We start from the raw sequence: 26,780 nt of genomic DNA on the forward strand, positions 1-26,780 counted from the left end.
TAAGTGGTAGCAGTTATAATAAGAATGAAAATGGTGCACACGTTTCATTCGGCGTGTAGTACCACTGTAAGGTATGTCAAAAAAGAGAGTTTGAATACGGCATGCAAGCAGAACCATCTCTCCTGACATTAATTCGACTTCGCCTTTTCCTCAGTTCAAAATTAATGTTATTCACACTCTGAGGATTATAGCATATCTATCTGAATAGACATACCTTCGATTTCCATAAGCGTAACACTTCTGTCATAATAACTGACCGTAGTCAGAAACCAACCACTTCTTTGGTTCATCAAAAGGTGTTAACCTTTACACTGCCATTCGAATAGTTTGTTTCCAGGTTTCTCCCTTTCTCTTATTCTGTATACATACGTTTGATAAGTGTGAACGCACGAAACCCTCGGACCTTGTGTCACTGTTGCTTCAGATAAATATTAATAAATATAGACTCATATTTTGAGCTCTATTTTTCCTGTTTGCATCACCATATCTATCTATCTATCTATCGATCGATCGATCATGTGTAGCTCGATTTGATTTTTGAGTGTATACGTATTGTTTTAAAGTGCACATTAAAAAAGTCGTTAAGCTCTCACAAATCGCTTTGCACAAAACTATTTTCGCTATAATTCTAAGTATTTATTCCTATATACCTTAGGCGCGTGCGCGTGCGAAGTGAATTCCCCCCACCTCCGATTATTGCATTACAACAGCTGTTGCTATTACAAGCACCGCCGCCACCACTACCACCCTCAATGCGAGGAACCAACGAAGGGTGGGGGTGGGTCACTCTTTGCCTGCGCTGACAATTTTATTTACACCTTCATGGAAATATTAAATCGATTCTGCCAGGATGAGAGGCTCCGCTGATCTCGGCAGGACTCTTTTTTTTTTTTCTAATTTTTTTTACTCAAAGCACAAAGAAGAGTAACTAAACAACCACAAGGCATTTTTGAGAAGCTTTGCCGATATATAAGAACTTGTTGGATAATCCTTTCTATTATAGGCACAAGGCCTGAAATTTGGGGAAGGAGGATAATCGATTACATCATGTTGGATAATGTGATCTGAAAACAGACAGGATGGTCACGGCTGAAACGTCTTTCATCTGTTCGATCAGGACAACAACCACTATTAATGCTACCGTCATTGTTGCCGCTAACACATCGCACACCCCCACCAGTAGTAGTAGTAGTAGTAGTAGTAGTACACCACCGTCGCTGTTACAATGACTACCACTGCGCTCAATTACCCTCACAGTCAAAAAGACGAGGGTGGCTGCACTGTCGATTATTCTCTTCTACCAATGTGTTTATTCCATTGTTAGGGATCTCGACGATTCCTTTACAGATCAATGAGTCAGCTACGAAAAACATTCGTGATCAATAAGCTTGTTGAAAAAATTATTATTGATGTTCCTATTCACCTGTCGCTTCGTCACTGACAAACATCATCGGCGTTCAACAAACAGCTCAGTTGAGACAACCTTAAAGACTTTTGGGGCCATCAGCGTTCAACAGATTAGTTAAGACAGCATTGAAAACGTTTGGAGAGAGCCTTACGGACGTTTTGGCTCACCAATAACTTCATAAGTCACCAGTGATCAATAGATCGGCTGTGAGACCTCCAGACGTTTCTGTCACCGGCATTCAACAGATCAGTCGAGACAGCCTTACAGACGTTTTGAACCACCAATAATTTCATGGATTATGTAATCAGTAACTAAACGATCGATTGAGACAGCCTTGCAGGCTTTTTATGCCACCAATAACGCTTTTGACCAATAAGTAATCAACAATCAACAACCTTATCGGCAATTTGGGGATTCAAGAGACTCATACAACGACAATGGGTGCCGCCTTATAACGATTCAACAAAATTAAATATACCACAAAATATTACTGCCGACAGGTTGATCGCTATGACAACACTCCTTGCACCCAAGTCATTTCATCGATATCATGTCGAAGGTCAATACAACATTTTGACTCTAGCATTGTTTCAAATTTTGGCATAATGCCTACAGTTCCCGGGGTGGGGGCAAGTCGATTACATCGATCCCGGCGGAATTTGAACTTAGAAAGTCAAGACAGACGAAATACCACTTAGCATTTTGATCATAATATTACCAGATATATTCGCACAGAATAAAGGTTGAAAATGTCTTTGAAATCTAGGCAATGAAAAGATGCATCTGTTACTTCTAACATCTCTTCGTTGCGGTACCCGTATAAAATATTCCAGCGTCACTCCGTCCCCAACCAGGAGGCAGCACTTCTCCGCTTTGAGAAGCGCTGGGATAATATAACCTCCGATAGATGAACTGGAATCAGTTGGAGTGCGTGCATTGACCAGTGGATCAAACTGGACTGAAGTGATTAAAGTGTAGGGTGGTCAGAAGTGCAGAGGAATTTAGTAATTTCCCTCGTAGGGAAGAATCGCAAGATGGATTCTTCAAGACGAGCCAACGCCAACCGACAGGGAATCTAAGAGTAAACCAACAGCGAGTTGGCTGGATTAATATCCATCGTTTCAGTTAGTCATACTTGGGAATCCAGCAGGAAAGTGATAGGACCTAATGGAGGAGGTCCCTGAGAATTCTACCCCAACGACCATCCAAGACACAGTGGCCAGCAAAAATGAATCGATGGAACTATACTGAATAATTTCATTTGACAGTCGAGTAGTTTGACCCCCGTCTCACTTGCAATGTCTTCTTGTCTTCCTAATCAGGCGGCAGAAGACCAAAGGTGTTTTTATCTTGTAATATACGATCTCTATTGATCGGCCCTTTTTTTTTTCTCCACGAACCCTTTTGATCGAAATGCTACCCCACCCTTTTTTTCCTTCCCCAAAAGAAAAGTTCTTCTTTGTGTTTTGTTCCCTCTGTGTTCGGCCCTGTGTGGCCAATAAAGAAACATATCTTAATGGAACTTAAAAGATGGTTAATGAATGGAGTGGGAAAGGGTGAAACACCTACGATACCGTCAGGAATATGGCGAAAACGAATCCCTTTAGTCACTCAGATCAGTAATAAAAGTGATTTCAAAGTTTGGCACAGGGTGTCAGTTTCAAGGGCAAGGGTTAGTCGGTTACATCGAACCCAGTGCTTAACTGGTACTTATTTTATCGACCCCAAAAGGATAAAAAGCAAAGATGCCCTCGGCGACATTTGAACTCAGGACGTAAAGAGCCGGAAGAAATGATGCAGAACATTTTGTCCGACGCGCTAATAATTCTGCCAGCTCAGCACCTTTGATAATTTTTTCCTTCTTTCTAAATTTGGCACAAGGTCAGAAATTTTTAGGAGAGGAAGCAAGTCGATTACATCGGCTCTAATGAGTTATCGACCTCGAAAGAACAAAAGGCAAAGCCGATCGCGGCGGTATCTGAAATTGGAACGTAAAGCCGGACAAAATGCCGCAAAACATTCTATCCGGCATGCTAACGCTTTTGCCAGCTCGCCGCCTTAATTATGGATCGTGCGTGTGTGTGTGTGTGTTTATTTATTTAGTAGCATGTTTATGAGTTCTACGTTGGTTTATGCTGATTCGTTCCATTGTTGTGTCTTCTGACTGATACAGGCAGCGTTACAATGTCTAATAATCCACGTTTATCATACGACTGTTTGTATTTCTTTGTATTTGTTTATTCTTGAAGACATGTCATGAATGTGTGTGTGTGTGAGAGAGAGAGAGAGAGAAAGAGAGGTTGGAGAGAAAGAGAGAAAAAGAAGTTGGGAAGAGAAGAGGTTGGAGGAAAAGAGAGAGAGAGAGAGAGAGCAAGCTGTGCATCCAATTAGCTTTTATTTAAGCCACCATGTTGTATTGCAAGACTTTGCCGGCCGGCGAAGACAGCAGAATGAGTAATATATTGATTTTTCACCTTTTTTCCCCCCACCATACTTCTTCCTTTTCCTTTTCTTTTTTGCCACTGCATATAATACATATGTATTTATACTCACATATGTGTGCATGCGTGCGTGTGAACTTTCCGTCAATAATGGTTTATAATACAGACGTTACACATCATGAAGTATATAAAGGATTTGTAAAGGGTCAGCCAAAACAGGTGGAGACCCTTCTCTCTCTCTCTTTCTCCCTAATAACCAAGGGCGATTTTAAAGTGACGCATCTATGGTGAAAAATATCAGAATATCTTCACTTTTACAATTTCATTGATGATGTATGTAGCTTATACATATATTATTTGATTACTTTTGTGGTTTTAAGGCCTGAGCGGTTTTTTTTTTCTTCTTCTTTTCTCTCTTGTCTTTTAAATAGTATTTTCGGAGACTTTGTCCACAAACGGTTTCAGATTTGAATGCAGGCGAAATTTTGTCCGCGGGCGACGGACTCTCCCCCCACCCCCCCACCCCCATATTGATCCAAAGAACCCTTCTCTCTCACACACACACACACACACACACACACAATTGAGCCTTTTTTTTTACCAGCTCCTCCCCACCAAAAAACAAAAGTAAAAAGGTGGGGGTGGATGCAAAGTTGTGACATTCATACATTTCTTTCGGCATCGACATAAATACTTAAGGGAATCGACATGGCCCCAACCAAAAACTGAGACCGCATTGCAAATTCGGTCCGTATTAGCTTTATTTTTTTCTTTTCCCCTTCTCACTTGCTCCTCACCATTAGTCTATAATGTATTTAATTTCCATTTGAATTCTTCCATTTCGATATCACCAGTACATGTCTAATATATCGTTAAACTGGGAGTTATTCAGCCAAGAATCAGATTCTCATTAACATAAAATTAAACAGCATTATTTAAGGAATTGAGTTAAGAAAAAATTAAATGCAAACGAAATAAGGAACACACGGGTTATTATTTTGAGATTTATAACATTGAAGAATGTAGATTCGTTTAGTTTAATTGCAAACAAGGTAGATTAGTTTAATGACAATAATTACTTTGCTTAATTAAAGGTTAAATTTCATAAAATGGTCCATATAATTTATTCCTCGAGCGGTTTGGAAGCAGCAGCGGTAGTTAATGTAATAATGGTGGTGGTAATAGTAAGGGTAGTAATATTATTAGTTGTAGTAAGTAGTAGTAGTAGTAATTTTCAGACGACCGGTGGTGCTGGTGGTAATAGCAGTTAGAAACGAAAGTAGTAGTAATAGTAGTAGCCAAAATTCGGTGAAGAAATACTCATAGTACCACTACTAGAAGTACTAATAGTAAAAAAAGAAAAAAAAATTGCTGCTACTACTACTACTACTATTTATAATTAAGATATCGAGACATAAATTCACAGCAGTTGATCGATTAAAAAAAAAAATGGCATCAAGTCTTCGCGAGTATTATCTCTCAACACCCACCTGCACACACGCAAAGTAGGTGTGGCTTAGAGAGAGAAGCGGTTGTAGTAGTGTAAGTAGTATAAACAGAGCTGACGGGGCCCCATAAAACGAATAGCGTAGAAGCAAGTGAGAGCGATTTTCACTGTGTAAGATTTTTCCTCTTGTGAGAAGGAACTTCGTCATTTACATAATGTATTCATGTATTACACACGGACATACGCGCGCGAGACACACATCTGCCTCGGTTTGAACGGATCTGGGTTTATTCAATGAAAAAGAGAAGCAGAACGAGAGAGAGAGAGAGAGCTATTCGAAGTGAGTCAGTCAGCCGTACCTTTACCACCACCACCACCACCACCACCACCAACGACAGAGAAAGTGATAGAGAGAGAGTGAAACGGGAAAGGGAATGAGAATACGAGGGCTCGGAATTGGGAAGAGAAAGAGGGTGGCGGAGGAGGGCTGCGGGTATTCCGGGTGGACGGGAGTGCATAAGGTGCCAGGTTTGCTTTCTTTTTTTTTTAAACGGAGTCGTGTGTGTCTCGGTGGGTGGGTGGGGGCGGGATTTGGGAAAATGTTGCATAGAAAAACGGGTGGGAGAAGATTTTTTTTATTCAATCTTGTTTTTATCATCTTCCGCTGTGTTAAACCAACAAAACCGCTCTCTCGCGCGTGCGCACCGTGTATTTGATAGGTATGCCATCTCCTATACCCGCCCACTACACATACTGACACATACATACACACATACCCGCTATATACACGAGCCAGCGTGGGAGCCTTATTGCGGCCGTCCAACCTGCTAGAAACAGCAGTTCTATCTCATTCACACGCACTCTTCTCTCTTAAAAGTGGAAGGGTACATTGGCTAATGTTATCCTAGGTACACTAGGTGTATATAGGATGTGGCTGCGACTTGAAAACCTTCGACGAAGGATCTGCTGATTTAGTGCCACCCCGAGGCTCAACAACACAAATTTACACTCTTGGACACATGCTAGCAGATCAAATCAAACCCTCACAAGCAGTTTTCCTTATATTTAAACCTCTTTAGTCTCCAAATGATTCTGAAGAAAAATGTTTCTGTTCTGAGAGAGATGTATAAGTATCGCGCTGAGAATAATGCAAGAAAGGGCATAATTTGTTTAAAACTGACAAAGGCCTTCAAATTGTACAAGTAACTCCCTCTACAACCCCACCTTTTTTTTTTACCCTTGGATTCCCATTTTACTCTACTGGACTTTCATAGTCATTTGATGTGTGTAAAAAACATTCTGGGCCAGGAGATGTGATTTGCTGTACTTGATAAAGAGGCGTCAAGCTAATTAGAATCGCTGTTTTCCACACACACAGGCTTCTCCTTTCAGGTGCCGGTGCCACTTAAAAAAGCATTCATGCCAGTGCTGTGTTAACACACCTGTGCCGGTTCTGCGTTAATGTACCTGTGCCCGTGGCATGTAAAAAGCATCCAGCACATTCTATAAAGTGGTGGGCGTAAGGAAGGGCATTCAGCCATAGGGACCATACCAACAGCAAGCAGACAGCAGAGCTTGGGGCAGGCCTCAAGCTCACCGGCTTCTCTCAGACCATCAATGCCAGCAAGGAAGGCCCGACATTAATTGATGACTGACTTTGACGATGATGGTGTGTTACAACGAGCTTCAATGTTTTGTCATTGCTGTAATTGAGTATTTAGAAAAATAAACAGATATATGTAGCAAGATTCCAACATCATTAGTTTGGCTGGATACAAATACATCTGATGTATTATAATGAGATGTTAAATATTCTGTTTTACTTCAATTACCTCACAATACAGAATTGCATAAACACTTTGTTCTATATAAAAACAAATTAAAACCTTCACTAGCATGTGACCTTAAAAGCCCCCAGTGTTGTTTGGCACTATTTAGATGAATTTTCTCATCATTTTATATATTTGTATACACACACCCACACACATGTACATCTTATATATACATACATAAACATGTATATCTTACATATACATATATATATACACACACACACACACACACATGTATATCTACATATACATGTCCTATTTATGTATACTTTATATATCTTACATATATACTATATATATCTTACATGTGTATGTGTGTGTATATATATATATATATATGCATGCATACCACAGCAGTAACCTAGTTTTATAACAGACACAAAATGAAAAATGGAAGTCAGATGTCTACGCAAAGACTGAAAACAAATTTTGGGTGGGTGTAGTCACATATGGAAGCAGGAAAAGCCATCTACTTAGATTTTACAACCTGACAGCAACAGTTGGCAGACTTGAGTGAAAACACAGAAATATAACCACAGATGTTAAATAATTTCCAGCCTTCCAAAGCTGATGCCATGCTGGGGCATTCTTTTAGATTTCAACCAACAAGAAACCAATTTAGTTTTAACCATTATGACACCGACCTGCCTGAGAACACTCCTGATTCTTTGATAAAACCTTCCTGTTTTGAAGTGACCCTTCCAACAATATTGCATGCTAATTAACATTCCGAATAACAGCTTAATAAGGATTTCAAATTTTGGCACAAGGCCAGCAATTTCGTGGGAGGGCGTAAGTCAATTGTAACTGGTAATTATTTTACCGACCCCGAAAGTCAACCTCAGCGGAATTTGAACTCAGACCCTGATGCCGAATGAGATGCTGTTGAGCATTTCATCCAGTGTGTCCAGATGTGGTTTTACATCTAGACATCATGTGACGGTTGTAAATGAGCATCATCATCATCATCATCCAACCAAAGTCGTTTGTTTCCTGTCTTCCATGAAAAACATGCCTGGCCACAGGAACAGGATTGGGCGGTAGAAAATCTGCCTCAAAACATTTGTCTGACCCATACAATCATGGGAAAGTGGGCATCAAATGATGACAAATGATGATGACGATGCATCTCTCTTCGAAATAGGACAAGCTTCAGTTTAAACCCATCTCCTATTTTATTAAACATGGCAATATGCCAGCCTTCCTTTCAATTCTCTCACACAACCACCCTGAAGTGGGTGGGGGTGCAGCCACCCCCTTTTCCATGAGAAACACTGCTCTAAAAGATTACATCAATACTGCTAAAAACCGTCGTCCTGTTGTAGTTAATAACTCATCCAAAAGAAAAATGGTCCATAAAATTATTGGCTTCAGATATTGATCTCGGAGTCTAGCGCTGAATTATACTGTTGTTTGACCTTTGGTCAACTCTGATCAAGCAGAATCTATGATGGAAAACATTCTCGCCATGACCATCCTGTCTGTTTAATCCAAAGGTGGTACAAATCCAGTAAAGATTCTACAAATTGTTTCCATGGCCTAATTAATTACAAAAAACAAAACGAAAAAAATAATCCTTTCAGAATCAAAATTAGGCTTTTCTTCAGGATTTCATTATTTGCTTGAAATGGCTGACTTGGAAGTTTAACATCCCTTTGAAGGATTTTGGTCCTGACTTCTTTTATATATATATATATATATATATATATATATATATATATATATATATATATACATGATCAAATGAATTCACAGCATTTTGGGAATAGATTGCTTTAAACTGAAGCTGGTAATCTTTAGTTATAACAATTCACTCAGAAATATTGCATCCAGGCAACTTAGAAGACAGTTCAAGTTGAGTTTCATAAAGATATCACCCCCCCCCCAAAAAAAAATTTAATAAATAAGCAAAAAGAGAACCTAAAAGCCATGATTACCTATCACTTGCAAGGATGCATCATCATCATCTAACTAAAAACAAAACCAATAACCACTGTGTACTTTATTTTCTTGGTGATAACACAACAGCAAACAGATATATCAGTTGGTGTGTTATCAATAAAGATATGTAATGATGTAACGGCCAGCGTTTTCATTCCTCCATGTCTATGAGAGAGAATTGCTTCCACAGCTTGGTTGGCAAATCATTGCACAGTGTCTCTCTCTCTGTTCTTCATGTCTATTTGGGGAGGCAATTCAGCTTCGTATTGGATTTTCATTTGTTTTATGTGTTTGTGGCCAAACACATTCTGAAACTGATACATTAAATGAGATCTATATGGATGTGTGTGTGTGTGTCTGTGTGTACATACATTCATGTGTATGTATACATGTATTCATGTGTGTGTGTGTGTATGTACTCTAGATGATTTTAGAAATCAATTACATTATGGCAGAATTATGATGGCCATTTAAAACAGAGATATCTATTGTTACAAATCCACCTCCATTACATTTTATTTCATACTGCATCAACAGATGCAGTAGAAATTGTGTATGTGATGAGGTTTAAGGACATATAACTTAATATCATTATATATAATGTATAATCCTATGACAAGCCAATTGGCAAGCCTCTACGTACTTGACCTTCCAGAAGTAGCAACCACATCTCATTATACACAAGTGCAGTACAGCTTAACCATTGTTTGTGAGCAAGTATGGCTTGGCTAACATGTTACCGTGCTTTGGCTAATTGTTTCATGTGCCTGTGTAGCAGAGAGAAGACACTGGTACCCTCTTATCCCAGGGTATTAGTGTTGTAACCTGTCCATTCCATGATGTTGTCAGACCAAGATTTTCTCTTTCATTCTCCCTCAACTGTTTAGGGGGAGAGAGAGAATATGTTGGTTTTCGGCAGCAGCATCCTCAGGAATGGACGGATATACTGGTTCTCCCCTGACCCTCACTTTTGGCTCTGAGACCATTCTCAGCCACACCTTGGTAACTGCTTCTGCTGGCAAAGCTAAACTCAACGAGGGACTGAATGCTTGGAGAGGATACGGACAGCACCAAGTATTTGCAAGGCTCACTGAAATGCCATAATAGACGCACAGTCAAGAAGTAATACAAACGTAAACATCTGTGTCTGTGTGGGCTTCTGCAAAGTTCCTGTCAACCAAATTCACTCACAAGGCATTGGTTAGTTCAGAGCAAAGGTAGAAGACACTTGCCCAGGCTGTTGTACAGTGGGACTGAACCAGACATTACATGGTTGTGAAGTGGAATTCTTAACCACAAAACCATATCTAGAAACCTTCTTTCTTTCATATTTGACAGCCTAAAACTATAATCCTGTATTTCTTAACAATAACCTGACAGTTGACTAAGGTGGGAACTGAAGTTCACACAATAAAATCAGGTGATTTTTGGCTAATGAAAGTAAAGACATTGTGTCGTTGCATAGCAAACTCTATACCATGGGTTGGCCAAGACTGGTCTGCAGCAGATATTAATCAGTGAGTTTAACCTGTGGATTTCTCTCAACACATAGGTCTCGGATCAAATCCCTTGCCAGACAAATACATCTCTGAAATTTCTCTTAAATGTTTCTTTAGTTCTCTTCAGGTTACAAGTCCATCCAGGATTATTCATCATCAACACAATATGATCAAGTTCATTAAATTTTCATTAATTAAAGTGATGATGTACAGAACTCACCTTCATTCACCTGATACTGATACCCTAATTTTTTTGTTGGTACCAGATTTGGGTATTGTCAGGTGATTCACTTAAGTTTTTTTCTCTCTTAAAAAATTTTTTTTTATTATTACACTAGAGTCAATAAAATAGGTATAAACATTACCCCAGGGAAAACAGATGATAAGGAGAGAGAGAGAGGCACACACACACACACACACACTTGGGTGTAGGGTAGGCGAGTGCGGGGGCCTTATATCAGTATGAACTGGTTGGGAAAGATAAGCAAAAATTGGGATATCTTAGCAAACAATGATAAGAAGTTGTTGTTGTTGTTTAACCCCGGGTCAGCCCTGACTGAGCAAACTTATCAAAAGTATTCTTGCTACGATCATCTTGTTTATTTAAGATAGTAGAATATAGCTTGAGGGAAATTTGGTTGCTATTTCTAGTAGGTTGATTGATAAGATAGAAGTTGCGTCATTGGTTTGCATGATAAAGGGGAGAGATTATTTGGTGCCGGGACGTTTGCAGGGGAAGACAATGAAAGACGCTTACTTTAAACTCAAACTGGAAACATTAAGATTTAGAAGTTGCATTATAGGTACAGGTATGGCCGTGTGGTTAAGAAATTGGCTTCACAACCACACAGTTCCAGGTTCTATCCCACTCTGGTGTTGGGTTGACCAATACCTTGGGAGTGGAATTTAGTAGAAAGAAACTATGTACATAAATAAGTACATTTGGTTTACAAATAGAAGGAAGAGAACTCAATACATAAAACAGAGTATAGATTTGATAGTTTTTATTTATTAGCTGAGAATACCATAGGGGTTACTCAAGGGCATAAAGACAGCAGGAAAGTTTTAAAGTGATTGCACAGTAACATGAAATGAAGGGTTTTGCTCAAGAACATAATGCATTGCTCAATCCAGGAATGGAAACCACAATCTTATGGTTATGAGTGCAAGAACCCTAACCACAGTGTGTGGCCAATTTACAGAGTTGTCAGAGCAACAGATGGATTATAATGCGAAAAATCAGTATTTCAGGAGTGACAGGTGAGGGTGTTTTTATTAATGGAAGGTCTACAGTTTGTTAATCTCTATTCCAACTTCAGGGTTTTATTTGTGTTCAACAGTTCCAAGTAACATTCCAGTTATTCTGGTCTGAGGAAGACAGACAAACATTATATTTAATAGTTGGATAAATTTCAACATTTATAAACTCTAAATTTTCTCTTCATATGCATCAGTGTGCAAACAGTTATATTCTACAGTTGGATAAAACTCTCTGAATACGAATGTTGGAAAAGCAAGAAATAAAATTTTCATTTCTGTATTAAAAATAACTTTCAGTAACTTTTTTCAGTTTTAACATAGTTTTGTCTATATATATACATCATCATTCATATATATATATATATACATATATATCATCATATATATATATGTTTTCTTGCATTTTTGTTGTCTGAAGATGAAAGTGTCCAACAAAGAACAGGAAGAGCTTGTTTAATAAGCAGCAACCGGTTGTATTTTACTGTTCTGAGCATCCAGCGATTAACTATAAAATAATTTCACACAATAATGAATGATTCTGCTCCACAAGGGATGTTGTCAGTGAAGTGACAAATTTTCAACCATTAACTTTGGCATTTAGTCACTTATTTTCTCTGGGTTTAAGCTGCTGTACCAATTTGACTGGTTTAAACAAATTTATCATAGACAGTTCAACAGGACATTGTACTTTCACAGTTTTCTTGTGAAAGAAAAAGCATGAATGGTTTTTTAAAAAGAAATCAACTTAATAATGGCACACAAACTCATTGTTTAATTTGGAAATCTCATCTAGAAATTTATATTTAATCTCCTTCATTGCAGGGTTCATTGAAATGGCATTTATTTTGTGAATAACTTCTGAACTATATTTAGACACAGAAGGGGGTAGATAGTAGCCGTGACCTTTACACATACACAGATACACACACCGAAACTGAGGTCAATAAGGTTTGTGTTTAATTTAAAATTCTGGGCGTTGATGCCCATAGGGAAAATGTTGGCAGGAAGGGAATTCCAAATGGCTGTGTTTTTGAGAAGGAAAATCTGGCAAAGCGTTTAAGAGTGAGACAAATTGGAAATGATAAGTTCAGAGAAGCAGAAAGCCATTCTGATGTGAATCATTCATCGGTTTCGACGATGAGCATTCAGCTGTTCTGCCAACCGAATTCCTATTTGTTGAAATCTGTGTATAAGTGGCTGAGTATTCCAAAGACACACAATGTGTACCCTTAACTGAATTTTCACACTAGATTGTAGTTTGGCATGTGTGACAGGGTTGGACTTTTGAACTTTAGGAGAAGGGAGGGTAAGAGTGGGAGCATATATATGTGTGTGTGTGTGTGTGTGCACGTATATATATATATATATATAAATATATATATATATATATATATGTATATATATATGTATATATATATGTGTGTGTGTGTGTGTGTGTGCGCGTATATATATATATATATATATATATATATGAGGGCACATAGCTTAGTGGTTGGGGTGTGGCTCTCACAATTGCTAGATTGTGATTCAATTCGATGACCAGGTAGGGCACTGTGTTCTTGAGCAAAACACTTCATCTCGCATTGCTCTGCAATCACTTTGACACCGGACACATGTCACACCTGTGTGCACCTGTTCAGACAATTTGGTGGAGAGAGAGTGAGCTAATATGCGGCACAAAACATTTGATAAACAAATCCTTTGTGCAGATCATTCAACAAAAATTGAATACTCATATGTCATCTTTGATGGGAGAGTCCATCATGTGTGTGTGTGTGTGTGTGTGTGTGTGTAATACTGCTGACATATATAAGATGCTGATGCCACTATTTATATATATATAAATGTATGATATTATACTTTATCTAAAAAGTAGTCCAATCTCTCTTCACCATCTTGAAAAAGAAGGGCACATTTGATACTGTAGTCCTACATACACAATTCTTAAAATAAAAAAAATAAAAAAATGAAAACAAAAAAGGAATAGTCGCAGCAAATGCTGTGACTGTCTGCAGGAGTCCTACTTACAGAACTATCTGGGTTAAAGAGGAAGATCTTGAAAAGTGAGTGTAGGCTGATCTGATGTTTTGGCAATGATCAGAGGGAAGATGTGAGAGAGCAGCAACAGGTGGAAGATGTGTGAAAGTAGCTTCTGCACTTTTGGTGTTTATCTTGCAAGTGTTGCAATGGGTCAGTTGCTTCCTCCAGATGTTGGGAGTAGTGTCCTTCACCTCTAAGACTGTTCTGGAGTTGTGTGTGTTCGTATTCAAAATGACCATTGGCACACACACACACATGCTTCATTAAATAAAATGTCACAACAGCAATGAAATTAGACTTGAAAACCAGTTGGTAAATAAATGATGCCCCAAATCTGTACCTCATCTTCTCAACACACACACACACACACACACACACACACACACTAATCACACAAGAATACAAAATGACTTTTCTAAAATGTCCTAAATGGTACTTGTTATGCAAAGAAACCAAAGAGGAGTTCGCTGACATTTCAACGTTTTACAAACCTTGAACTTAGTTACCATAATAAGCACACAGTGAACTTGGTTTATTACATGCACAAATTTTATACAAGATATAATAATTTCAATCACATTTCAAGAGGTGGCACCAAAAATGCAATTCTAGCAGCTCCATATTGAAATAGCTAAACTAACGGAAACCTGGAACTCTAATACTGTATAATCAAACATGAAATAGAATGAGCCAAAATGAAGGAATCTCTAAATGGTCATTCTACTTATTAGCTAGAAATAGCAGCTCAAACCTTCTTCAAATCATACCATACCATCTTAAAGGACAAACTGAAAAGCCACTGGTTATAAGTCTGCTTTGTCCAAGGTAAACTGTGGTTTAGCAAGAACACTTTATAATGTGTCCAAACCACAGTATAATATATATATATATATTTCTTTCTTTTTATTCAACATGTCTCCCGACCTTTTCACTTTATTGCTATCAATAATACTAGTGTAGCCAGTTGTTATATGCCAGATCAAAATACAAATTAGTTTTTAACTGTTTTTATTTCTGCATAGATTATATACAACAAACCAGAGACAGGAAATTCTGACAAACAATGTCTGTGTACACAATATTTTTAGTGATTGTTGTAAATAAATATCCGTCAGTTCTAATATTCTGCCCAAAAACATGTTTGGCCATGGAGAAAGATTACCTTGCTGGGAAACAGATAAGCGTTTGGCGACAGGAAGGGCCATTCAGCCCAAGAAAATCAATATATTCCGCCTGACTCATGCAAGTAGGGAAAGCACACATACATCATCACGTACACTTGCAGTTATATACATAATCTCTCTCTCTCTCTCTCTCTCTCTCTCTCTCTCTCTCTCTCTCTCTCTCTCTCTCTCTCTCTCTCTCTATATATATATATATATATATATATATATATATATATATATATATATATCTAGTATTCCTCTAAAACATCCACGATTTAATTACAACAGAAAATTAAGATCGTCGCGCAGTAGCGCAGTTGGGGATGGCGGGAAAGGTGCGGCCGCTCCTGGCCAAGCACTTGTCGGGGGCCCGGATCGGGGGTGACGAACACAAGGGCTGCTCCGGGTAGAACACACTCTAGCCACGCCATTGCCCTTGGATTGGTGAGAAGCAAAATCGATCCTGGCTTCCGGCGTTGTACCCTTTGTACTAATGTCAAATATAACAACAGCTACGATCTGCTAGAAATAGCAGCCAAATCTCCCTCGCATTACCGACACACAACCTTAATCGAACGAGAAAGTACATCTCGAATTAGACAAGTTCTAGATGTTTAAAAACAGGGGAAAAAAATAGATATAAATAGAAAGAACAGATGACCATGATTGAATTGAGTTCGATTAGAGGTTTGCTCGATCCGAACAACGAAACAATTGTCCTTGGTTAGCATTAGTAAACGATTAATGCTTACAATAGATTCACAATCCGATTTTGATTGATAACAACAAAGAAATACTCTGAAGGTAAGAAAATCACGAGGGAAAAACTATTTAAACCAAGGGCGAAGAGGAATGTTTATTTCCGAAGCCGGTAACGTAATGAAAGATAACCTAATTAAGAAGCTTCAAGGAAGGGGAGTTACCTCCCACTAGTTACCTTATAGTTTTTATAGGAAAAATAGGAAAATTATGTTTTATGTGCTTGTGTGGGTCTATGTGTACAGATACACGTGTAAGTCACTATATATATTTAACATGCACATACATGTGTGTACACATACGCGCGCGTGTATATTTATATATATGTATTGCAGTATCTATCAAGCAATACGAACTATCATATATATATATATATATATATATATATATATATATATAATTGTTCTTATATTTAACTTGACAAGAAAACAATATAAACATTGAATTGAAGGATTACATTTAGAGTATTTCTTCAAACTTTCGGCTTGCTAACCGTCCATCAGATAGAGAGAGAGAGGGAATTGACCCAAAAGAGGACTAGTCCATTATTCATTGCCCTTGAGGTTGGTCTTAGTGGCATTTGAACTCAGTGGGCAGAAAATGAGAAGGAATATTGCAAGACAACCTATCTGATGCTATCATGATATGATTAATCTACCACACACACACACACACACACACACACACACACACACACACACACACACACACACACACAAGGTCAACGGGTGAGATCGAGAGATGCTCAATATAGAAAAACATGTAGCAGTGCAAACATGAACTTAAACTCCAGAATCTTTATCAAGGACTAGGCCCATGGGGGTTAAGAGTGACTATAAAAGAGAAATCCAGATGAGTTGATAGGGAGATAGGGATGCAGATAAACATCTTTTACACTCTATGGAACACTAAATTTATTTGTCAATATATATTAAATATCTCTATGCTTGTACGTAGAGGTTTATCTTCTGAATATGTTTAGCCTCTCACACCTACCCTGCAATGTCCTTCAAAAACTTGCCACTTACATTATTAAAATCTTGAAGCTATGAGATCATGCATGTTTAATTCAAAACAATGTTAATAAACAAGCATTGCATTGAACTGAGCAACCCGAATGCCATGAGCAACCCAAATGCTAAAGGGCTTAATTCTAAGAAACTAACAGGAAATTGGTGTTCTCAAGATTTATGGCAAAAGAGTAAGGCAGAACATTTTGATAAAAGAGTTTTGGCACAATCTAATCAGTCATTGTCACTACTTCTTTTACAGCATCTGATGGGTGTGTGTGTATTCAAGATAGTGTCATTGATATGATGTCAGCTAAAAAATATAAAGTTAGTTGGTTCAATCTTGTTTTAATGCTGAAATTTGAAACCTTGACAAATGTCTTTTGTACATGATAGCAACTTGATAGCAAGAGATATCATGAAATATATCATATAAAAATGCCAGCAAATGACTGATTAGAACCCGAGATCTTTATCTCAATGTTAGTAACATGTCATTCTATCTGATGGGTGTTGGCTGAAGGTAGCAAATTACAGGTAGTAAGTTACACGCCTTAATAATTGCTTCCCAACCATGGGGTCTCCAATTTAGTCTCATCGTGTGGGCAATTGCATTCTGCTACAGCCCTGGAGGGTAACTTTCTAGGTGCAATCCCCTGGTCATTTGTGACTGGAAGAGGTCTTCACCCTTTAAATATATATATTTATTTCTTTATTGACCACAGGGGGCTAAACAAGGATAGAAAAAGGGATTACGTCGATTACATCGAACCCAGTACGTAACTGGTACTTATTTAATTGACTCTGAAAGGATGAAAGGCAAAGTTGACCTTGGCGGAATTTGAACTCAGAATGTAACAACAGACGAAACACCGCTAAGCATTTCACCCGGCAGGCTAACGATTCTGCCAGCTCGCTGCCTTATCTGATGTATATATATATATATATATATATATAATGGATAATAAAACGAATGGTTTATACCTGGTAGCTTACTGGTAAAGCATGGTCACTTTCACAGTGTTTATTATGTACCTGGTTAATTGTAGTGATTTATAAAAACTCTTGTGTCTTCCATCTTCTGTCTCTCATTAACCAGACAGACACACACACACACACACACACACACACACACACACACACACACACACACACATTCATGTGCATGCATACACATATATAAAAATCACCATCCTTCATGCTAGCATGGGTTGGATAGTCCGACAGGATCCAGCGGGTTTGAGGACTGCATCATCTTCTGATATATGTATATGTCTGTGTGTGTATGTATATATATATATATATATATATATATATATATATATATAAAGACCATCCTCGTCGTTTTCACACACACCCTAGAGTCTATCGACATAGATACATATGCAGACGAGCGTGTGTAGACTTATACATATGTGTGTGTGTGTATGTGTTATATCTATCTATCTATGTATATATATGTAAATTATTGTCTGTGTAAATGCGTGTGCGCCTTCCTGTGTGGACGGGTGAGTGGCTGTGTGCGTGCGTGTGTGACATAATGAAGAGAGACTAACAATTACGTTCAGATCAAAGAGTTGTCTCCCCTCCCCTACACCTTGCTTAATCTTAAACCCAGAACGTTATCAAGGTCTTCTCTTATCACCTACACGAATCTCATTAACGAGTCCAGGCGCAGAATGACTTAATTGTCTCGTTAGCTGACCTTATACTAAGGAACATGTGCCTTAATTAAAAACCTCGCAGTATATAGATGTAATAAACAACTTCATAGTTCGTATACAGCTACTTAGAATGTTTCTCAAAAAGTCAGCCTCTATTTTGCCACTAGTGTGTGTGTGTATGTGTGTGTGTGTGTGTGTAGTCTTAGGTATTTGAAAGTAAAAATATAATGATTGCTCGTGTTGAAAATAGAGTCACTTGTAGTTGATCTCAACGAAAACTATTTATGACCTACAAAAAAAGTGCATTTAGGTCACACACACACACACACACACACACAAATGTGTAAATGCATGTATGTATAACTAGTGTGTGTGTGTCTATCTGTTTGTATGTACACACGCACTGTAAAATATATCTATGATAAGTATTTATATACAAACTTATTGGATCTTTTCTCGAGTACAAGGCCATCACAAATATAATGCGACCCTTTCCCTCCACCACCACTTGTATAAGAACATTGGCAATAGATACTCTAATGTATCTTATCCTCTTATCCCTTTCTATTTTCTTTATAGTCGAATACATAACGTTGGATGTCAAAGGTATGACCATACTGTGAAGTTGCCCGGAGGCCCCAAGGATATACAAGGTGGTCTCAATATTAATCGATGCAGACTACTCTGATGATAAATCGATAATTTCGAGCCTTGTAAGAAGTTTTTCTGCCATAAATTCCTCGTATTATACATATGTCACCAAAATGTATAATTAGAATTAATTTAGGGAATACCATTACGTGTATGTGTGTGTGTGTGTGTGTGCATATTTTAGCAGTAATCAAACATGCATACTAAATGTGTGTGTGTCTGTGGTTAAGAAAATCTCTGTCTGTTAGCAACGACGTGGTTTCGAGTTTCGTTCCGCTGCGTAGAAACTGGGGTTAGTGTCTTCTACTATATCCAAGGGCCAACCAAAGCCTTGTAAGAGGATTTGATGGACGGAAACTGTGTGGAAGCCCGTTGTGTATACAAACACGCACATATATATTGTATGTATGTATTTATATATATGTAAGTATCTATATATATTTATGTATGCATGTATGTATGTATGTATCTATCTATCTATTTATCTACCTATCTATATATATATAAGACACATGCACACACATATAAAGAAAAGATTATTTTCTTATCTGTTTAATATCTAAATGGGTCTATTTGATCCTATTTCTCAAGAATTTACTGTGTCTGGCTGAGTATGCATAAAGTGAAAACCGTTAATTTTCATAGAATCTATTTTAATTAAATTACTTTTCCTTTTAACTCATTAGTTTAAAGCAAATTAGAATGAAAAATATTCAGTAAGTTTTTAAATTCATAAAAAAAAACAAGTAATTAAATACATAAAACAAATTTTCCAAGAAAAATTGAAATTATTCCTTGATTAAGTGTTAACCCATTAGAGATGAGCTGATGTAAAATATTTTTGGAGATCAACCGAAGATAACGACGTGATAATTAGCATGACAAACACAAAAGGCATTTTTTCTTTATCTTGAAATATGTAAAGTAAAATACCAGAGAACAATCAGATTGCAATTCAAAATTTTGACACGTGTTTTACATAGCAATGAGTGACCCCTTTTTTTTTATGAAGGGTTTTGATGATTAACCCTTTGCCTGTTCAGTGTTTTACACAGGACATATTTCGCTGGGATTCATGCATCATATGTGATATATATTCCCAATTTTTTTTTTTTTAACCACCAGGATTACTTGAGATTTTTGAAAAGAAAGCTTTATATTACGCAGGATGCATGAAACACGGGATAACTAAAAGTCTGAAAACAAGCAAGGAGGCTTAGGACAAACTCATGAAAATGCCTTGGACAGGCAAAGAGTTCTTGCTATAATCTAGAAATCAGGAGATGGAACTAGTTATGAGGTGAAATATTTTTAGTTTTTAAATCAAAAGAAATAAAATATATAAAGTGAGATGAAATGAACAGCAAATTCTATGGACAAAGGATCCTGGCAATTATGGCAGTGGAACACAAGCTCTTGGTATGGCCTACCATGGTAGACAGATGAAAGGATAGAGGCCCAGATTCGTTTGGATTATCTCTTGCCAGAAGTAAACATGGGTTTGTGTAGAGCCAACACCCCTACCTTGAAAAATGCAAGTTATGGAATAATTGATAGCAATTCAAAGCGAAAGGGTCTGGGAGAGGAAGGCCTTTCTCAGGAAAACAGGATAGGGTGTGGCAAAATCTGAAAGGAAACGAAGGAGTAGAACTGGAGAGAAGCAGAAAAGGACGGCGCTGGGCCGAGAATGGTGGAGGAAAGTCACCGATGGGCCACGAGGAAGTTTAAGTTAGGTACTAGTTAAGGGCAAGGGGTCATAATTCTCTCTCTTTCTCTCCTTCTCTCTGTCCAAATTGGCCAAGTCATGCCATGTGAAGGACCACGGGGGATGGGATGGGGGGAGGTACCACTCACACCATTCCTTTCTCCAGAAAGGGAGAAGTATTGATGAGGAGACTGGCAACTGCTTCTTCTCAGCCAAATAATAAAATAAATAAATAAAACTGGAACCATCTAAGGTTCCAAACATGGAAAGGAAATGAAAACCAGATTTTAAATGTTAATTCCTTAAAAAAACAAGACTGTAACCCGATTTCAATTCCCAGTTGGAACTGAGCACTTCTCACCTGCAACTCTGGGAGAAGGAAAGCTGTAATCCTTGAAAGTTTTCAGTTTCACCTTCTCAATAAACTGAAGATTTATAAATAATCTTCAAGAAAACAAAAAAATAAATAAATGATATCCTATCTGAATCTGTGGAAAGAAGTTTGGCTGAAACCAAGAATTGCTGTGATTGCTTTGAATGATAATTCTAATGCCACGTTCTATAGACTTTATACCAAAGAGAAACGTTTTGGTTTTATCATTTGTGCCCTTTATGCTATTTGGGTTTTGGGTACTGAGGTCAGTTGGAGGCTCCCTTGACCTTGCATAAATTTCTATTGCATAATATAATTAGTATTTCCACACACACACACACACACACACACACACACAGATAATATGCTTGGAATGCAGCAGGCTCATCTACATGTATATGGTTGGTGTATTTTGCTGCCATTATAAAACATTGCTTTTTCAGAAAACGAAAAAATACTTTCACCATTCCATTTCTTTTTACATTAGCAACAGTTTCAGCTTAACTCATCAAAGTGGTTGCTTGACCTGCTAGAAATAGCAACAGAATCTTCATCAAATGCCCCTGCTGCCTTAAACAGTTGCACACTGGATAATAGAGTCTGAGGTATAATAGGGTCATCATACAAAAAAGGGAAACTGTGGCTGGAAAACCTTTACAATTCAGAAGTTTACTCCACCAGGGCATAACTGAAGCCGAACGAATCACCTGTTTGGTTAAGAGTTAAATTAATTTACATCACTGATTAATAATGGAGCTAATGAAGAAGAAGTGATAAAAAACCTTTTAAGCCTAATGTTGAAATTTTAATATTTTTCAAAACCCTTTTATTGAAGTGTCAGACGTATTAATTCATGTGTTTTAGTTTAACCCTTTTAGTATTCAGATTATTCTGTTGAATGTAATCCTTATTTATTCATATTGTTTTGAATTAATCCTGGATTATCTCATAGCTTTGAGATTTTGATGATGTGAATTGTTTATTTTTAGAATGACACTGTAGGGTAGGTGTGAGAGGCTGGATCCAATCAGTATGAACATAAACTGATATGGCTGGTTTAAATGCTAAAGGGCTAAGGTAAATATTTATTTGTCCTTGGCAAAGCATTAAACTATATCCCACTTGACAATTGGTGTTGGTTTGTTTATGTCCCCATAACTTAGCAGTTCAGCAAAAGAGACTGATAAAATAAATGCCAGGTGCCTCCACCAAAAAAAAAAAGAACACCAAACAAACTGGAGTTGATTTGATTAAAACCCCTCAAGACAGTGGCCTCAAATGGCTGCAGTCCAATGATTGAAACAAGTAAAAGGTAATGAAATGCCATTAATAAATAGAAAGATATTTTGGTCTTTTCATGCACAATATTAGATAATGTCTACCCTTACATGTCGCCCCTAATCTAAAGATGCACATATCTTTTAACCATATACAGAAATATGCTAAAAAAAAGACCAATTCCATTTCTTTTTTTCTTCTCTCTCTTCCTAAAATATCTACACATTAAAGGTATAATATTTCTTCAGTAAAACAACCTACCATACAAGGTAATTCAACTGCCCCCCACTCACCATATCTATACCATTTTCTTCCCTACTGAGATGGGTGGAGTTGCAGTTAGTCCTTCAGAAAATCTCAAAGACAACCCTGCTACTTTGTGTTCCTCTTATGCTGATTCTCTTTAAAGAATATATTCCTACTATCAAAGTTGTCTATGTATATACATATAAAAAACTCTCCCCGCCCCAACCAAAATTGCAGACTTGAAAACATTTAGCAAATATGAAACCAAAGAGGAATGTTGCATGAACTTCGCTCCTTCCCCACCGTTCCTCTAAGCCCTACTCTCCCTGCAAAATGGTGATAAGCAAAAGTCTGAAACTTTGGTTGAGGGTACTGAAGATGATAAATGGTTCCTTTATGAGAAAACCAAATAAATCTTGTCAGGTGAAAACATGGGTGGTAGAAGGGAGGGGCTGCTTATTTCAGTGTAGAATAAATAAGGTTAGTTAACATCGCAAAAGGGTTCCACGGAATTACTTTTACAACCCTCTAATCTAATCAATAGGTGGGGCTATAACTGACAGGTGAAGAAGCTTGCATTGTATTCATAAAGTTCAGGGTTTGATTCTGCTGCACAGCACCTTGGGCAAGTGTTTCCCACTATCTGTAACCTTCTACTGACCAATGTCTGGTGAATGGAATCTGGAAGATAGAAACTGTGCAAAAGCTGCCCTATTGTGTGCACATATGTACACAACATTGCTTTATATTTCTTTTCCATGCTGTCATGGATTGGCAAGGCATGAAACACATGTCACTGCGAAAAGAGGGCATAAATGATATGTGTGTGTGTGTGTGTGCACGTGCATGCATGTGTGTGTGTGTGTATACATATGTATTTATATATAGATAGATAAATAGACAGACAGATAGATAACTGTTTCCCATCAATCAACCAAACGTCCATTAGAAACTTGACAGTTTAAGCCAATGACAAACTTTTTTAGTCTGGTGTGAGGAAATTTTTTTCTAGAAGTGGATACAATTGAGATGTGTTTCACAATTCCACACCAAGAATCTCTACCCACCTCTAGCTTTGGTAGGCCTTCAATTTCATTTCGTGTGACTCTGCTAATGACATCCATGTTGCCGTGTGATCTTTGTCCTTGATGTAATTGACTAACACTAATCAAAATGACCCAGTGTTGAGTACTACAGATAAGATCCTGCCAACTTGCCACCTTTTTACAGTTTCAAATTTTGGCACAAGACTAATGAATTTTGGAACAGGGGAGAAGGAAAGTTGATTACCATTGATCCCAGTAATTGATTGGTACCTAATTCTATTGACCCAAGAAAAATGAAGGGCAAAGATGGCCCTGGTGGAATTTGAACTCAGGATGTAAAGACAGAACAAATTCCACTAAGCATTTTGTCTAATGTGCAAACGGTTCTATCAGCTTACCACCTTATTAATAACAAGAACAACAACAACAACAACAACAACAACAATAATCCTTTCTACTCTAGGGGGGGAGCAAAACCTGAAATTTTGTGCGTGGGGCATGTTGTTTACATCAACCCCAGTGTTCAACTGGTATTTACTTCAACGACCCTGAAAGGATGAAAGGCAAAGTCAACCTTGGTGGAATTTGAACTCAGAGCATAGCGGCAGATGAAACACTGCTAAGCATTTTCCCAGGCATGCTAATGACTCTGCCAGTTCACCACATTAATAATAATAATAATAATTATGATGATGATGATGATGATGATGATGATGCTGATGTTTAAATGTATAGACATAAATTTGTATTTCTTTTCTTATTCAAGAGATTTGGATTGGTGAAGGTGTTGTAGAAAGAGAGAAGTAGAGTCTTAAGTGTTGGCACCATGAAAACGGGGCGTTACCGAAAAATATGGATAGCAATTACATGAGTTGGAAGTTCTAAAGGACCAGGGTGTGTTTGGCAGGGGGAGAATTTAGTGAGAGTGTGTGGTGTGTGGTGAATGGGGTGGTGGGTGGGCTTGGCATCACCATATCTGATTTCATTGCTGTATATTCCTTTAAACATAAGATATATCTCAATTATGGAATGGCAGCAACAGAATCAGAAATAAGAAGCCCACCCCCCGCCTCCCGTCTCACAATAGAATTTACCAAAAAGACAAAAAAAAAAAACCCCAGAAAATCCATTTCTTGTTTTGCAGCAAATTCTTTTCTTTAATTCTTGTCTTAACTTAGCATATGTTTACTCATTCTCCAAACACCGTTCATTAGGGATGGGGGTGAGTTGGGGGTGGATACCCTCCCCTCAAAAAAAAAGGAAAACAAAAAACAACACAAAACAGTTGCAAGAAGGGATTAAAGAATAACACATATTGCCATGTGTGTGTGTGTGTGTGTGTGTGTGTGTTTGTGTATTTGGTTGTAAGTGTATCTGTAGGCCGTCTTCTCTTCCTCCTCCTCCTGCTCCCCACAAAAACTACCATGTAAGAGGATATGTTAAGTCTACAACATACAGCGCATGTAGTACCATGACAAGTACCTATACATCCTTAACAGCAGGAATATAGAATATAACAAATCAAATTATCTACAAATGATAGATATATACATATAAATATATATATATATATATATATATATATATATATATATTCGTATTGTGAGAAAGAGAGTAGGGAATTAGTGAATATGAATATATATACATATATATATGTGTGTGTATTTTTGTATATAATGTATTTGTGTGCATGCTGTGAGAAAGAGACAAGGGGTGGGTGGGAAATTGCTGGAGATGAATTACAAGTGCCACAATTATTTTGTTAAACAGTCCAATTTTTTTTTTTAAATATTACCTTCTCACTTGATAGTAATTAGTTTTAGCATGTACACATACGCAATATATACACACGAGGAGGTGGGTATGAAACGTTCCTGATTTTGGGTAAAAGAAAATACAGGAGGATCAGTTAATTATGATTTTATTCAACATATTCCTCTCTCGGATTCACACACTTATTGCAGCAGTCCTTCGGTTTTTCTAAGCCCTGTAAAAGAACTTGGAAGGTTGGGCCTCCAATCAGGCCTTCCGCAATACCCTTAAAGCCAGGAACTTTTCAGCACCCCTCCCCCATATATATATATGTATGTGTGTGTTTATTCAGACCCACCACCACCACCACCACCACCACCACCACTTAGCATCTGTTTTTCTTGCTGGCATCGGTTAGACAATTTGACTAGGACAGGTAAGCCGGAGAGCTGCAACAGGCTCCAGTCATCTGTCCGTCCGTCCGTCTGTCTGTGTGTGTTCATACAAACCTTGTATATTTCAGAAAATGTTTTCCCCTCAAATGTGGGTGTTAATCATTTGAGCTTTTTCAAAGTAAAATGTGTATCATTTGTACCCACACCCAGATGGTATTTGATGTTCAGCTCCCTGTTATCTCGAATACAATAGACACCCATTATTACAGATGTTCCACTCAACTCACACCCAATCTTTCAAGAAGAAGGATTGTGTATTCATTGTGTGTGTAAATCTCTCTCTCTCTCTCTCTCTATATATATATATATATATCCTTTATTTCACTTATAGCAAACCAATCTATATCTGTGGGTGAAGGGAATGGAGGAGGTAGGTATGCACTACACATATATCCAAAGGCTCACCGAAGGAATATTAAGTATTAATACATACATACATGTGTGTGTTTTGGACTTCACATGATAGCTGTAAATGAGTGCCACTGTTATACAAGCAGTGTCATTCATTTCTGACATTCTGTGAAAACATATCTAGCAAAGGGGGAAATATTACCTTGCTTGGAAACAGGTGAGGGTTGGTGACAGGAAAGGCATCAATAAACTCTGTCCAGCTCATGCAAGCATGGAAGAGTGGACATTACAATATTGCTACTGCTGCATAAAGGAATGGCTGTGTGGTAAGAGGCTTGCTTCTCAACCATAAGGTTTTGGGTTCAGTCCCACTGCGTGGCACCTTGGGCAAGTGTCTTCTACTATAACTTTGAGCCAACCAAAGCCTTGTGAGTGGATTTGGTAGATGAAAACTGA

General features: G+C 37.8%; 1 protein-coding gene across 14 annotated transcripts in view; it reads right to left on the reverse strand.

Moving 5' to 3' along the window:
• Window positions 1-26,780, reverse strand: part of LOC106870763 (dihydropyrimidinase) — a 181,081-nt gene that overhangs the window by 79,298 nt on the left and 75,003 nt on the right. The window lies entirely within an intron of this gene.

This window comes from Octopus bimaculoides, chromosome 25 (genome assembly GCF_046866305.1).
Source record: "Octopus bimaculoides isolate indiv1 chromosome 25, ASM4686630v1, whole genome shotgun sequence".
In the NCBI taxonomy this organism is placed as follows: Eukaryota; Metazoa; Mollusca; class Cephalopoda; order Octopoda; family Octopodidae; genus Octopus; species Octopus bimaculoides.